This window comes from Aythya ferina (assembly GCF_964211825.1).
Source record: "Aythya ferina genome assembly, chromosome: 6".
Lineage (NCBI taxonomy): Eukaryota > Metazoa > Chordata > Aves > Anseriformes > Anatidae > Aythya > Aythya ferina.
In genome coordinates this window covers 22,503,719-22,520,478 of record NC_140303.1, presented here as the reverse complement: position 1 = coordinate 22,520,478, position 16,760 = coordinate 22,503,719, and the positions used below count along the sequence as shown (strand labels likewise).

Here is a 16,760-nt window from a genome sequence, read left to right as displayed (position 1 = left end):
TTTTATCCTTTATTGCCCCCAGTAAGCTGTTCTAATTTACTGGGATGGTACTCTTGTATTGAAGGCTGCAGATTCAGTCCTGGTGGCTTTGAGAAAACTATTTTGCTGAAGTTTGCGGTGGCTTTTATGTGCCTGGAAAGAAGGTAGCTTTCACAAGCTCTGGCAGCTATCCATAAAACTATCCAGTATGCCATAAAGCAGAAGTAGCATAAATTTGGCTTCTTGGGCCAGAATATGAAACCTAAACCTTCTCCTTAAAAAAAAAAAAAAAAAAAAAAAAGTGTTTGTGTGTGTATATATATATTTATGTATGTGTATGTATATATATATGACATCAATCAAGAATACCCTCATATGCTCTTGGACACACCATGATATGAACATCTGGCAAATAATAGATGGCAAATAATAGATGGCAATATATTTTCAAATATATTTGAAAACACTGTAAAGTAACATAATACAGAGTGCTCCAATACCTTATTATTTTTTGTTCTTTTTGTTGTTAAAGAAGGTATATGCACACTATAGACAGTGGCAAGACAGCAAGATCAGACTAAAAATTAATAAGTATAATTCACTTTATTTGTGAAAACCTGTGTAAGAAAAAAAGCTCTATAAAATTCTGCAAAATGGCTTCCAACAGATATGGTGAGGATGCAATTAGGTCTCCAGACACTTACATTTTGTGATGATATTTCAACATTACTGCAGCACTCCAAGAAGCAAAACATTTTCTTTATCCAGACACAAAATTCGTCAACAACTCCAAGAGACAGAGACAACATAGCAATACAGAGCATTATGTTCCTGTGCTCTGGCTATTTCCATTTGAAAAAGTAGATTATTATGGTCAAGTGTTGTAGAGGGATGGTGAAAGGAGCCATCTGTACTTGCCAGCACTCCACCAGTCCTAGAACTGAAAAGAGACATACATTTCTTTATATTGTCATTCTCAAGTCCTGCACAATGGTTATCCAAAGTAAGGGACATAATCAACACCATCTCCAAAATACCTAAGATAAATATTATGTAAATCAAAACAATTGACTTGAGTATATATGGTAACCTTGATTAAAAGCTATTAATTTCTGTAATAACCACTGTAAAGGCTAAGTTCAGCTACTTTTTGTTTTGCACCTTCTTAAAGAAAATTTGCTTTGATAATATGTCTGTCTAGTAAACTTTCATCATACTAAAGAACAGCTGTTTTGTTGGGCATGTTTGGTCTCATCAACCCATTACTCTATCTTCAGAGGACATTCCGTAACATGGATCCTTGTATGCATTTGTTTGCAGCTGAAGTTCAGGTACTCACATGGTCCCTTTTAAGACACTAACCAGTGTCAGTCTGGAGCTTATTACATCCAGAAACTCAAAAACAGGAGGGCAGAAGATAGAATTAACCATAGGGAACTTCTTTGTTGCCACTGACTAAGAAAGAGTCTTGCACTTCTACTGTACCCTCTGTAGAGAACTGGAATGAAAAGGCTTTCTGAACTGATAAGCTGTATCTGAACAGAAGAAACCTTCACTCAGAAACAGAGGTGAATTAGTATGCTCCTCTTTCATAATTACAAACTACCATTCACTGAGAACTTGTTCGAAGTGTTTTTTTTTTTTTTTTTTTTTTTTTCAAATAAACACTTGGCTACACTAGGAAAGTGGATAATGGCTGAAATTCTGCACCTCCTGCACCTTAACTGTGTTTGTTTCACTTTTATTAGTGCTTGTGTTGCTATATTTAGTAATATTTACTGTATTGCTGATTCATTATTATGTGACAATAATTTTTAAAATGAATCACAGTTTACAGCAAAATGAAATAAGGTCAAACGGACAACGTAAATTTTCACATTTGATAGTCTCTGAGTGCTTGATTTCAAAAAATTGATGTTATTTTAATATATTTGCTGAAGACATCCATACATATGTGCCAAATACTGTTACAGTGGTTGAATGCTTGGAAATTCAAAATCTGGATCCACTTGAAATTTCTGAAAACTTTAAAAGTTCAGAACCAAAATCTAATGCTTTATAGACTGCTAGATTTTTAAGTTTTATAAAATTAGGGGTAATTCCTCACAATAGATTTTAAATGTGACTCAAGCCTTGAACGGTCCCAAAATGCTAGAATTTTCAATAATATTCTGGAACGATTTTTCTTTAACACCCATGAAATGTTCTGGTAGGGCAAAAATATCACACCAATAGTTGTCTGGGGTGACTTCTGTAAATGACACACTCCAACTTCAGCAATATTATCCTGCTAAACCTAAATGCTAAAATCTAGGTTCTGTTCTATCTCACAGTCATGTCTTAATTGTAGTAAAAGGCAATACCATTCTAGTAATTCATTTCTATACTTCCCAATTAAAATTGTTGTTTTCATTCACTTAGAATTTTGTCTGATACTATCTATTTGCGTTGAAGCTTTCCACACATAGGAAATGAGAGACAAGCTGATTTCTTTTTATAGCTTTACCAAAAAGACTTCCTCCATATCCAGGAAGAATATCTGGTAAGAGTATAGCAGTTTGCCCATGCTAAAAAGTTTCTTTCAGCTGAATAAACTTAGATTAATCTAGTACCTTGGTTTCTATATGGTTCTATTTTGACTATATTCACAATCTTGTTTTCAATTTCACCATCTCACATTATTTTTTTTATGGTACAGATCATGCTTTGGTGATATATAGCCAGGAGAATGTTTTTATTAGGACTTCTTTCTGAATTGCTGCAGCAGCTGGAAGATGCATAGGAGCCTGTAATCAATAAGACCTGAGGCCATATTTTTAATAATTCAATAAAACAAAATATTGAAGAATTGTGCAAGTAGAAGGATTCATCCCTTCTATGCTATGAATAAGGTAAGCAAGTCCTAAGATCCATGCAATCACAAAATTAAAGACTGTATCAGACAGCTTCTGACTTCAGGCTTTCTGACTTTCAAACTTAATGCTCTTCCAGTGCAATATATGAATATCATATGTATGTATGCATATAAATAGATAGATACTCATGTATACATAAGTAGAACCACAAGCAATCAGCAAATTACTTTAACACCAGTTGTGTATATATAGAAATAGCAATCTCAGTACTGCTGAATTTCTGAATTTGATGGCTTCGTTGTTTTTCCCCTCACTCTTTCTATCCATATATTCCGTTTTTTCTCTTTTATCATTACTCCACTTGCAGCTCATCTCTTTGGAGGGCTGAGACTATGGGGAAATTTTTCTTACAGCTGATAAGCAAAATCAAGTGGTCAAACATTCTTAATATAGTTCTTCTATCCTTACTTTGAATAAATTTTGGCAACAATGTCCTCAGCACCTTGCCAAGCAGACATCCTTGCCTACATGGATGCCACTACAAAAAAAAAAAAAAAGTTTATTTTTTCTTAAGATGTTCTTCAATGTAAATGGGGGTGACAGAACCAGGCCTCCATGTCAGTCATAAAATAGTAACAGTGATGGCAATTCCAACCTTTGCAGTGCTTGTCCCTTGTGACAGGAATCCTGACTTCTGATAGATGTATTCTTTGAGCAAGTAGAATTTAATGTGAAGTCTCATCCCTCTACGCTTGCTGGTAAGCAAATCAGATGATATCTTCATCAGATGACAAAGAACCAAGACCTCTGGTTTATGCATAGCAAGTGCCAGGTAATTTCACAAGATCTTTAAAAAGAAATACAAAATTATGAAATCAGTAAAAACTTTAATCGTGATTAAACAGAACCGCGCTGATTTTTTCAAGCTGGATTCAGCTGCTGACTATGTTGTGAAGGCTATTCTCTCTTGGTTAGTCTAGCTTTTGTGTTTTTGTTTTTTTTGTTGTTGTTGTTGTTTTGTTTTATGATTAAATTCTTAGGTAATTACGTAAATGTTTGTCAAAACAAATAATCCACCTTAAAATAAAATATGGGGTGGGAGACAATAAAATCTCTAATAGATAAAAAAACAAAGATAAAAATCCTTAAACTGACAGGGCCAGTGTTCATTCTATGTCCTGGTCACTCATGCAAAGAAGAATTGCTTGTATATGAAAGCACACTCCATGATAAATCCCTTCATTAATACAAAAGGACTATCTTATACCACTGTTCAAGGCAGTCACAAATACATATGTATTTATGTATTTATGGAGTCTTAAAATGCTTCTAAGTATATTCATTATGATCTTCATAATGACATTGCTATGAAGGACACTATATAAATGGAAGCTGTGCTTGCAACTGATCACTTATGATAAACAAACATCTTGAAGGACTCACCAAGCACACAGAAGTTGCCTTGCTTTGTTTACAGGGAGATTAGCTCTCTTCAGATAACTTAATATGTGGTAGATAAATCTTAAAAGAATAAAACAAAATTTCTTCAGGCAGTGTGAAATCAGATCACAATGCACTTCTGTCAGAGATCGCGTGAGCAAACTCCTTGGGTCAAGGACCTTGTTTCCTTACTTTTCTATATTGCACCTAGCACAGAGCTGTGAGTGGTATCTTACAACATACATTGACATAATATTAGCAAATGGGTTACCAACTGGGGCTGAATAACACTGGCAAATTATAATGCATTTTAAAATAAATAATCAAACATTCCTCCCACAGATATGTACAAGCAGCGTTCCATCTATATATCAGCCAAATATTCAACTGCTACCAAAAGGGAAGAGGGAAATAATGTTCATCTCTAGAAGGCTGCCTTATAGTTTTATGTCAAAGGTTTGCTCTTACACCATGCCTCTTAGAAGGGCTCACTTATGACAGAGTTTGCCTTCTAACACTGCCTGCCAATACTCAGAGGACAGGACACAGCAAGGCCAGACAAAGTAAAAGATAATTCTAATTTCAGTTGTAATAAGGTGCCAACCTATGAATAATACTATCAGCCTAACCAGGCTTCAGCAGAGGACTGATCTGTCACTCCTCAAAAGAAATAGAAGGTATTTCCTGCTGTGTGAATCACCGTGAAGCCAACTAAGCTGTGGTGGAGTCAGCCGTCCCCCTGGCAGCCCACACAGTGCTATGCTTTGCCTCTGAGGCTTGAGGGCCGGTGAGAGCACACCACCAGCCTTGTGGCCATCACAGCAGTGCTCCCACAGCACCAGGGCTGGCTCTCCAGCTCCCCCCCTCCCTGACCGCAGGTGGGCAGGAGGCTGGAGGGAACTGACCAAAGGACTATTTCACACCCCACAAAGTGGTGCTCAGGAGTAGAAGCTGGGGGAAAGGAGGAGGTGGGGGGACAGTTGTGGTTACAGCATTTATCTTCTGGATTAACCACTGCACATACTGAGGCCCTGCCTCTCAGGAAGTGGCCTGCTGATGGGAAGAAGTGAATAAATTCCCCCTATTTGCTTTGCTTCCATGCACAGCTTTGCTTTTCTCATTAAACTGTCTGTATCTCAACACACCTGAGAGCTTGCCCATCTGTTTTTCTCCCCCTGTTCTGCTGAGGAGGGCATGAGGGAGCGACTGGGTGAAATATCAACCCTCTGTAAAATGATTCCCTCTAAAAACAATAAACATCTTCTGTATAAAAAGATAGCAGAGACAAAAAAGTAAAATGCCTGCATGAAATCACAAATGGAAAAAGTGGAAGCTTCTTAATGTTGGGAAGCCCTAACCATCTTCTTTAGCTGGGGAACCTCCAGGGGCCACAAAGAATTTCTAGATGAAGACTGAGTAATTTTTCAAAGCATACAGATTGTTAGTAAGGAGCATAACCTCTCCTAAAATCTGAGGATAAAAGGATAATACAGAAACTCTCCCTCTTTATTTATTTGCTTGCTTATTTTGGAGCTGAATCTCAGCATCATTCCCAGCATCTGCCGAAGTCCCAAATGCCAGAACTTAGGCCACAGCTTGCATCTACCTGTCAGTCCTACAGATAAAATGAAGATTTAACAGGTGTCATTCCTGACTTTCTCTGCACCCCTGGAGGTTCGTTGATCCAGGACAGAATGGACTTGTGTTGACAGAGCTGTATGGGTATATTTCTTACATTGTTTGTGCTGTGAATTAAAGTAGTTCAGCTTGTGTACGTCCTGTTAGTACTTTTCAAGTATGTTGTATTTAGAAAGAACCATCAGACTCTCCTTCCTTAGACCTGCCCAACGTCTAAATTAAAGTTTTGTGGACTAAGCCAACCTAAAGAGTTTTAATTGGGATACAAAACAAAAACAAAAACAAAAACAACAAAAAAAAACAGTTCAGCAGATATTATGAGCTCTGTTAAATTTTAGAAAATAGTAAGAGTACTATAAAGCACTTTAATGAACAGCCTTATATTTTCACTGTTCCACTTTCTCATTCTCACATCTTTTCTACTTTTAATTATTTGGTGCTTTTAAACCTGTAACAGCAAATCTCCCCCCTGAGAAGTTTTGTCTCACAAACGGGGTATTTAGCTGTTAGATGACATACTGGCTTTCTATTTGGAATAAATTATATTTAATGATCTCCAACACATTTGAAATACTGGTAGCTAAACTGCAAGCTTTTCCTGACAAGCAATGTTTTAGTTACCATACACACTGAGCTGTGTTTGTGTTTGGGAAAAACTGCTGTTGAATGTTAGAGGCTACTCTTTTAACAGGAAAATAGTACTATGACAGGATTTCTGAATTTCTGTTTACATTTTTAGATAAATTTTAAATATTACAAACAATGAAAGTTTATTCAGCTTATTTCATAGCACGTTATACTTGCTATGAAAGGGCTGTACTTGCAGAGATTATTTTCATATTTCCTCCTTCTTTGCAGGAGTAAGTTGTAAGTGTGAAACGCTTTAGTTCTGCAACATTTGTAAAACTGGGCAGTAAAATAAAGTATGGTGTTTTTTTTTTTTCCAAGCTAAAAATATGCCTCTCTGACATCAAATATTAAAAACACCTCCTGCTTCAACAAAAATTTAAAAAAATCGTACTTTTTGATACATATAAAATACTATTTTTGACACATTATTTTCTCATGGCTTGGGGTAGCTCCTGAACTAATAAATAAAAATTGCCAGGAAGAACAACAACAACAACAACAACAACAACAAAAGAGAGAGAGAGAGCCCTGAGCATCTAAACCCATAATCATTTAAAACAGTTCTCATTGTTTTCTTCCAAACAAAGGTGAGTGTGTTCACTGCTCACACTGGACACAAATCCAAATGTATCACTGTGACCAAACAAGAGAAAACAGTTGAAGAGTGGAAGGGAAAGAAACCTGCCGCTGTAGTGGATCAGTCTCAACAGAATAAAATTTGTATTAAAAGGTGGTTCTGAAAGGAGAGGGCATGACTTTCAGGTTGCCAAACAGTTGGAGCAGTTGTGAACTCAGCAGATGAAGGTACCAGCATCTGGTACAACTGAGCAAGGAATTCTGCCCATAAATAGTATCCAATACTAACATGAACAATAAATTTCTTCATTAAGTCACAATAAACCCTTGCTTATCAACAGATTAATTAAAGAGATTGTTTCATTTTGGAAACAGATCTGAAATGCACAAGATATGATGGTAAGCCATGAGGAATTGATGAACCTTCACACCTCTGGGTCAGGTTTTATGAATACACCAGCAGATAAACCACATAACTGGGTCAGGGGCTTTTCTTGACAAGCAAATGCTGAAACTGTGGGTAAAAACCAACAATACCAGAAAGAACACAGCAGTGAAACGCAGTCCGGAAATGTTTTCAAATATTTGTTTGAACTATTTCAAATATCACCTGGCTTTTTAGAGAGACCAGAGTAGAGGGAAGTGTTTGTCATTATGCTGAAATCTTTACACTCTAATCATTAATTACGGAAGACAAGTAAAACAGTGCAGTTAAGTTTGTTGCACGCGGTTCCTAGTTTGCAGCCCTGTCCTGGCATTACATTCACCCTTCTACTCATCCCCGGTGGGCAAGTTCCTTCTAGGTTGGGGCTGGGTGAGAGGGTGACACCAGCACGTGGCGAGCATTTGGAGTCCTCGGCCAGGAGGAACATCACGTTCACGGTTATGATTTATTCTTCCTCCCCTAGCATCTTCTTCGCTCATTTTTGTTTGCTAACATGCTTTTACACTTTTTCTTCCAGCCCGCAGCTCCGATCGCAAGCCTGTCACAACGCCGCGCCACCCCTGAGATGTGTCGGGTGCTGTTCCTTTGTTACCCCCGAAGGCATTTTTTTTTTTACCCAGCCCCAGGACAGCGCTTCCCGAGCCGTTTGCAGCCAGGAGCTCTCCGGGACGCTGCCCGCGGGCTCCTCTCCGCACCGCCCCGCTCGGCGCTGACACCCGGTCACAGCCGGCACCGGGGGCACCCGCCCCGCCCGCGCCATCGCTGCTGCGGCTATAGCGGGCGGCACGAAGCTGCGGCCAACTTCGGAGGCGGCGAGCGGGGCAGAGCCTCGGCTCCGCGCCCTGCAGCGATGGCAGCGGGGGGCAGCGCGCCTACCGCGGGGGCTGCCCGAGCGCCCCTGCTGCGAGGGCGCCGAGGGAGCCGGGCGGGCTGCGGGGGGACCGGCAGGGTCCGGGGGGCGCTGCCTGCTGCGGGGCGGGGCGGGGCGGCCGTTGGGGCCGTTACGGCCGTTGGGGAGCGGCCGCGCTGCCCGAGCCCCCAATGCTTGCGGGCGGACCCGGCTCCGGCCCGGATGGGGTCCGCCGGGAGAAATAATACTAAGAATGGGTGCGATGGGAACAACAAATCCAACAAATCCTCTCCCGTTTTTTTTGTTTTTGTTGTTGTTTTCTTTTTTTCCCCCAACAAGGCGCCCTGCCGTGAGGCTCGGCGCCCCGCGGCCGCACGGGCAGCGAGAGGCGCGGCTCCCCCCGGCAGGGCATCCCCAGCCCCGCAGCCGGGGAAGGGCGAGACCGGCCCCGGCGCACGCGTTCCCGTGGCCAGCAGCCGCCGCCGGGGACAAAGCGCGCCCCAAGGGGGGCCGAGGCCAGGGCCGGGGCCAACCCCGCGGACCCCGTCCCGCACCGCCCGGCCCTGCGGGCTGCGCCCCGCGCTCACAGCCGCCGCGACCCCCGCCGCCCAGCCTCGGCTCCCCCCTCCCGGAAACGGCGCGGCCGGAGGGGCGGCCTCCCATTGGCCCGGCCCACCGCACCCTCCCGCCTCCTCGGCGCCGCGCGGGCGGCGATTGGCCGCCGCCCCTTGTCAGTCGGAGAGGGCGAGTCCCCCCGGCGCTCGGGCTGCGCTCTCCCGGGGCGGGCGCTGCTGCCGGGCGCCGCGGCGGCGGCTGGTGCGGCTGCGGGCGGAGCGGGGATGCCGGCGGCGGGGCGGCGGGCGGCAGCGGCACTCGCGGTCCGGCGCGGAGCGGCGTGCGGCCAGGCGGGCGAGCGCAGCCGGTAAGCTCCGGCCGCGGGGAGGGCGGATGGGTGGAGGGATGGATGGAGGGATGGATGGATGGAGGGATGGATGGAGGGATGGATGGAGGGATGGATGCCCGCCCGCCTCCGCTGCGCCCGGCGCCGGGGGGACCGGCGGCGGCACCGGCACGGGCGGGGGGGCTCGGGGCGGGAGGTGGCGGCGTGTCCCGCTGCGGCCCCCCCGCCGCCCTCTGCCGTGCCCTTCGGCGGCGGCGCCTCGTCCCGGTCCCCGGGCGGCAACTTGGGTACCGCGGCGAGGGGGCGATGCTCGCCCGGCAGGCGGCGGGGCGAGCCCCGGGGCGGGCGGAGCGCCCCGCGCAGCAGGGCCCGCACCGCCGGGAGGTGCCCGAGCCCCGCGAGGCGTGGCCGCGGCCGCCCGGTGCCGCGCCTGGAAGTTGCGGAGCGGGGAGCGCGGCGGAAAGTTGGGGAGAGGGCGGCGGGACGGCGGCGGGGGCCGGGGGGTGCCGGGCATGCGGTCCCGCCGAGCCCCGCACGCTCTCGTTCGCCGTGCTGCGACCTCCTCCGCTTCCAGCGGTTGGAGGTGGTACTGGGAGGCTGTGGAGCGTTGTCCAACCTCGCTGATTTGGGAAGGAAAATAGCCTTTTAGGTGCTCTTCGTGGTCGCTAGTGTAAGCGTTCAGAACCTCAGTTCGGTCGCGGCTCGAGGATCGCTAGGGCACTGACGGACTAAGCAGTGGACACGGTCCTTCGGTCAAGGAAGTGAAGGGGAGTTGTGACATTGACTCGGTGGGAAGCAAGCAGCATCCGAAATTAACAGCTGAAGAGAGAGTGGTCTCTGTTGTGTCTTGGTTACTTTGCATATGGTGACATGGGCATTGCCATCATGAGGAAACTGCCTCATGTCTCTAGAAAACACCAGGAGCATTTCGTTCTAACTTTCAGGATCTTGCGTGGCTGCGAGCTTCCTTCCCTGCTTTCTAGGCGTGCATTGATTTGGTTCTCTCTCTCTCGATATGTAGCATTTCAATTCCTTAATTTAGTTATAAGGAGGCATTTAGCCATGTGATGCACGACATGAGTTCAGAATTGGTAAAAATCATGTGATAGACGACAAGCATGAACACCCAGCATGAACCCGTTGTTACAAACAGCCAGCTGAGTGGGAAGTACTAGTAAAAGGTTAGAGGTGTTGAATTTATAACTGAGACAGGCTAATACTGTTCCCTCCCTGCATACTTACCCAATAAATATCTGTACTGAGAGAACATAAATGGCTAATGACATTTCAGTTTCTTGTATATCACTTATTCTGGATGGATCCAGTAAAATGTCATATTGGCAAACCAGTTTTTCAGAAACATCATTCAGTTACTTGAATCGATGTCTTTGGAGTATGTTAGGTTAATTTAGATGCCTAGGGCAGAGAGTAATTCTGATCCAAGTAGCCATGACGCAATGTCTGAGATGCGCTCAGTTGTGCCAGTCTGCCTCGTACCTCACCTATGTTTTCCTTGCATGGCTTCTTAGGAAAGAAAAAGGCAAATTTTATGGTGAGGATGAGTGGATTTTTTTTTTGCAAGACTATAGACTGAAAACACTAACTTTCCTTTCCTATTGTGGATGATATACAGAATCTAAAAATCCAGTTTATGAATGGGTAATCTGTAAAACCTTCAGCACATAAGTAGTCTTAATCTGTGATACGTGCTTCCCAGGTATTGCTTTCAGGAGGATTTACATGCAGGAGAATGTATGCCACCATATTTGCTCTGTAGCCTTTTTCTTAACTGTTTAGGCAAGTTATTTTGATGCAGCTAAGCAAAACAAGTGATGTGTTTTTAGAAATACATATTTACGTTTAGTTGAACTACTGAAGAGTTGCAGAAGATTGTAGAAAAGATGGATGATGCATCATCATCTTCTAGTTGCATTAGATCACACAAACAGTATACAGATCTTTTTCAAAAAGCTAATGTTTTTTCTGAGCTGCAGTTAAAATACTGACTTGTAGCTGTTCATAATGTCTCCAGCAAACATAGTGGCGGTAGACACTGCTGTATGGAAGCTTTGCAGAATTGGAGATAAGCAGAAGTGTAACATGCCTCTGCATCCAAGTGTTCCCTGTGCTGCTTGCTCACAGGCTTCAGATGTTTCCAAATGGTGATAGTATCTGCTGCTGCCTAGCACTGCCATAGGCATATGTGAATGCCCAAGACTGCTCTTCTTTGGTTTCCCTGTCGTCAGTGAGTGCTTCCCAATGAAGTTAACAAAGGAGGCTCTTAAACAAGATGTGGGAATTCAGCTGCTGAGGCTGAAGATGTAGATCTTCAACAGAGTATAACAGAGGGTGAGAGGTGAAGATGGGCAAGTTGTTCTTTGACTGATGCTCAGTCAGGCAGGAGTGAATTTCAGCAGAGCTGTGCAGACTGCAGATGCGTTGGTGGCTGAGATCAGCTTTCTAGAGCTCATCCAGGAAAAACAAAAGATGTATGGACTCTCTCCAAGCTTTGGGCCTGCTTAGGGATGGTATTAATGCAGAGGTGTGTCAAGGTGTGATGATGAATAAGCCACATTTACAAGCACACCTCTCTTGTATCACTACCTAAAATGTAAAATTGCTAGATATTTTGCATGTATAGTGTGGGGTGGGCACTTCTTTTTATTGCCTCTTCATTCAGATTTTTCTAGCTCTCAATTTATCCTACCAAACTATTGGGAACAACCTAAATATCTGCAATAGTTACTCATCAAAACTATACTTTATTATTCCCTTATGAATGAAAATGCGTAATTTAATGCATATATAAATGTATAATTTAATGTGTACCATATGTATTTCACAAATATACATAGTGATAGATTACATGTGTACTCTTTCCTTTTGAATAACAACAAATTACCAAATACTGGAGAGGGAGCTAATGGTAAGGGTGAAGAATACATTATACAACTGAACCCACGTGAGGATTCTGTTGAGCTCTGTTTATTTATTTCTATGGAGTGCTGCCAGCATACCTTCTCCCTTTGCATATGGTGTTGTGTATTATCCATAGCCTCAAAATACTTCAGCTATAATGTGCCTCCAATTTCATATATACATACTTCCTGTAAAAGAGAAGAGGGTGGAAAATACCCTATAGATATTGGCTTTCAGCCTCAGTTTTTTAAGGCTGCTGAGTACCATTAAGTTGTAACTCTTACTACCTTCTGAGATTTGCCATAGTAAAAACGTGAACGACTTACGTGCCTAACCTTGCCTCCTTTTGAGCTATTCTGCAGTTCTGCTGTTTGAGGAACTGATGTTTGTTTCTTTTGTCCCTCAGCAGGTGGCTACATTTTCACTAAAATAGCTGGTCCTGCTGTGGAACAACATCTGTGGCTTTGTGGGGGTCACATTGGCTGGAATGATTCAAATATTTCCTCCTGGGTCTGACCCTTCTTTTTGCTTAAAGATATAGTGCTAATTTCATGCTTAGCATAGGATATGATATGTTAGAATGTATACTGAAGGTCTGCTGTTACTCAGGTGTGAGCCATATCCTTCACAGCAGATAAGAAGCAGGGGTGTAGCCTTTTGTGTGTGTGTATGTGCTCTGTAAGAGCTTAAAAGAAGATGCTTTAGAAAACTGAAGCTAAGAATATAAGGACAGAAAGAAAGCTGTATTGAGTCAGACCAGTGGGCTCTGAAACTTGGGGTTCTGTCTCCAGCAGTGGCATTAAGAGATGCTTTTTAGGGGCAATACATAGACCTGGCTACTTCATGTAGTCTGTTCCCTTACACTCTCAGCATATTTAGTTTTTGTATTAGGGATGGTGAGTGTATTGCTGCTTAGTGCTTTTAGAGCCCATTTACGAACTCGCAATCCAAGAATTGTCTAATTTTTCAAACTTGCTGATGCTCACTGCTTTTACAACGCTCTGTGAAGGCAAGTCCCTGCAGTTTACTACTAACTTTGTAAAGAAGCACTCCAATCTCTTTTAAACTAATCTCTTGCTAGTTTCATCAAATATCTCCTAGTTCTTGTATGGGAGGATTTGGCAAGCAGAAGTTTTACATTAGTTTATTCACTCCCCTTGTGGTTTGATCAAATCTTACTTCAGCCTTCTCTCCAACTGAAGAGCCTCTTCAGTCTCTCTTTCTAAGGCAGACACTCAGTCTTTAGATAATTTATTTGCCCTTCTCTGACTCCAGTTTGTCCTTCTTAAGATTCAAAGACCAGAACTTCACCCAGTTTTTGAGATGTAGGTGCTGCACCAAGGTTATACAAATGTCCCATCTTGTTCCAAGTGCCTTTCCTGAGGATATCTTAGCCCAACATTTGTTGGGCATACGCTTTATGATTTTTTTTATGGTTACTGTTTAAAATAAAACAGATAATTCAAGGGATCTGTAAATCATAATTCCTAGATTTCTTTTGAGTCAGCATGGTGCATGCACGATTTTGATTATTTTTCATTATATGTATTAGCTTAAATGTATCTACACCAAAACTAATGTGTTTTTTTTTTGTCTGCTCTTTGAGTTTTATGAGGTACTTCTGCATTAGTTCCAACACAACTTTTTGTCTTTGTCCTAATTTTACAAACGGTATCATTCCTTAAGAGATTTTTCACATGCACACCTGATGGCTAAGAGGGATAAAAGTGACGTGGTAGATCAGTCAAAGTATTTGAAGGTCTAAAACTAGTTTGTCCATAAGTGAAGCTTTGCCTTTTTTTTTTTTTTTAATATCAAAAAACATGAGCTCAGAAGAGTAACAGGTTAAGACTGTGTCAAGAAACCCACACCAGGTAAAAAGAAAAACTCTGAAAGATGCCATTTGTAGCACTTAATCCAACTACACTGATTGGGGAAATGGGAATGGCGGTATATGGCATTTGATCCACATTGATTGCTGTTAAAATTATGCTTAATTAAAACCAAAGAAGCTTTTAAAAATATTAGAGTGCAAAGTGACGTTTACTCGAATAACTTTAATCCTTTCCAAGCCTCTCTACAGATTCACTACAGAACCGTCTTAACTCCACTATCATCTAATTAATCACCTCCCATTTGTGTGCTGCATTTCACAGTAACATGAAAATTATGAGCAAAGCTTCCCCCTGCCCCCCTTCCCAGTTTCATTAGAGGTCAGGCTGGAAGCCCACCATGTAGAAAGGATCTCTTCATGTTCCTTGTTCAAAAACAGGCTCCTCATTTGATATTCTGAGCATGTCACTTAGAAGAGCGGCTGCATTGCAAACAGCATTGAGAGTGAGGTTTAAAGAAACATTAGAAATGTATTATTAGCGTGCTGCATTATTGCTTGGTGTTACTTAGTAATAAATGTGGTTTCACAGCAGCATAAGTAACTCCAACTGCTGTCTGTGCTGATCGTGTCTTCCCTTTCTCCCATTCACGTGACCCCATCCTTCTGCTGTGCCAGCCCCAACCTTTTGCAGAACCACTTCAGCACATTAATCTGGCAGAAAGAAGACAGCTCCCCCCCACTGGCCCCATGGTTTAAAAAACAAAACAAAACAGCAAACCACTTTCTGCCAGCTTGAATCTGCTTCACAGCAGACCCTATGAGGGGTGATGAAGGGAGGGAATGGAATGATGAAGGTAAATGCAAGGGGAGAGCAAGATGGTTGACAGGCAGCAGTTAAATTGGCTTATGCACTTGTCAAACCACAGCCTGAAGTGCTGTTCTGTTCCTTGATTTATTGTTGTTAAAGTACTTGGCAGAAGCACAGGACTATTTTAGTAGTCTACCTATTGTTTTGTTAATTAAAATATTTAGTTTAAGGAATTATATTTTATGTCCTTTAAAGGCCCCAGCTGTTCTACTATCCAGTGAGGTCATTTGCTGAGTAAATCTGGCTGTCTAAAAGATCACACTACCAGCTGTAGTTATTTGCAGAAATTCTTCTTTCATTTTGTTTTCTACCATAACGCAGTTCTCCAGACCAGGCTCTTCATATTAGCACGCATTCAAGTGTGTAACAAACATAATATTTCTACTATTGGAATTTAGTAATGTGTGGTCACAAGTCCTGATCTATTTAAAGGGTGCTGTTTGCTAGACTGTCTACCAACCAAGACAATGCTGTGGTTTGCCGCAGAAAAAGGTTTTGCTTGATCGCTTTTGCACAGTATGCTGAAAACTCAGCTCGTGCTACTTCAGGACAGATGGGGTGATCCTGGCCCTGTCTACGATAGCTGCACAGTTATGGTCAGCTTTGTATGAGCTGATACTGCTCAAGATTGGTTTAATGTGGAATAGTGAGTTCATGATAGTCTGCAAGGATGTCAGTGGTGGACATAAATGCTCGTTAGTGCATAGTCATGTGCTTTTGAGAGCTTACAGGGTGCGTAGTGTTAATTGATGAATCTGTGCTGAATGAGTTTAGAAGCATGCTGATAGAGTAGTGCCACTTAACTGCTTATCTGCTTTAAACAGACTATCAGCATAAAGTGGAGTTTGTCTTCCACTGTTTACTATGACAGTATCTTCTTGTTTTAAGATGTAAGCAGTTGTTCATCTAACATTTTTATAAGATACTTAGGCAAATTTTTGTATGTTCTTCCCTATGAAAAATTACTTTCCTGTGGCTAGGGCACACGTGGCTTTCACGGGCATCAGAGTGGTTATGTTAATTGATAAAGTAACCACAAAGTCTAGGAAAGTCATGTATTGCTGGTCACCTGGAAATCATCTCTTTCAGAATTTGAAAACTCTAGGAAAGGATTACTTTTTTTTTTCTTTTTTTTTTTTTGTTTTTTTTTTTTTACTAAAAGTAAGCAACATACAGTGCTAATTGAACCTGTCTTCCCTCGAGTATGTCCCTCTTTTCTATCTAGTCATTCAGCAGAGTTCCTATATGCTTTCATTTCACTATTAGGAGTTTGAGGGGATTATCCTGTAGCAAGACTTCTGATATCAGAAAACAGGTACATTATGTCTGAGGAAGTCCTATAGACTTTGTATGGTTGTCAGTGAAATGAGGACTCAGACCTATTATAACTTCTGTGTAAAAACTTCTGGGCTCAGGTGACTTAAATTTTGGCTACAAACTGCCCTGTATTTTTGATCAAATTTAGAGTATATACTATCCAGAATTATTGTGAATGCAGTTCTTTCTAGCAAGAAAGAGTTTTTCATGGTTTCTCACATTGTTGTAGATCTACCCAAACTTTCAAAAAGTGTCCTTTGCCCACCTTTCAAACTTGATTAATTGTGATATTATTGGACCAGCATGAATGGGCCAGGTTACTTCTACACAGCAAGCACCCGCTTGAAAGTTATTTTCAGTGACACTTGTAGCAACATGGCTTTAAGCAGCTGTATTATGAATGGTACATGGGTTTAAAGGCGTTCTGTAATTCTCAAAGACATAGCATGTGTTTGTAAATAGAAAGAAGTGCTTATTATCCTGTATGTTGAAACATCATAGAATAGAA

General features: G+C 42.4%; 1 protein-coding gene and 1 long non-coding RNA gene across 3 annotated transcripts in view; one reads left to right on the top strand and one right to left on the bottom strand.

Annotated features, from left to right (window-relative positions):
- Positions 1–563: 563 nt before the first annotated feature.
- LOC311438623 overlaps positions 564–16,760 on the bottom strand; it is a 227,453-nt gene continuing 211,256 nt past the window's right edge. For both annotated transcript variants that reach the window (XR_014694224.1, XR_014694226.1), the window contains exons 5-6: positions 3,490–3,681; positions 564–919 (exon numbers count right to left, since the gene is read on the bottom strand). This is a non-coding gene — a long non-coding RNA (uncharacterized lncRNA). The remainder of the gene's footprint in view (positions 920–3,489; positions 3,682–16,760) is intronic.
- The window catches only part of B3GALT1 (beta-1,3-galactosyltransferase 1), a 202,925-nt gene continuing 195,428 nt past the window's right edge, over positions 9,264–16,760 (top strand). The window contains exon 1 of the mRNA XM_084523213.1: positions 9,264–9,335. The gene's annotated coding sequence lies outside the window, so the exon portion shown is untranslated. The remainder of the gene's footprint in view (positions 9,336–16,760) is intronic.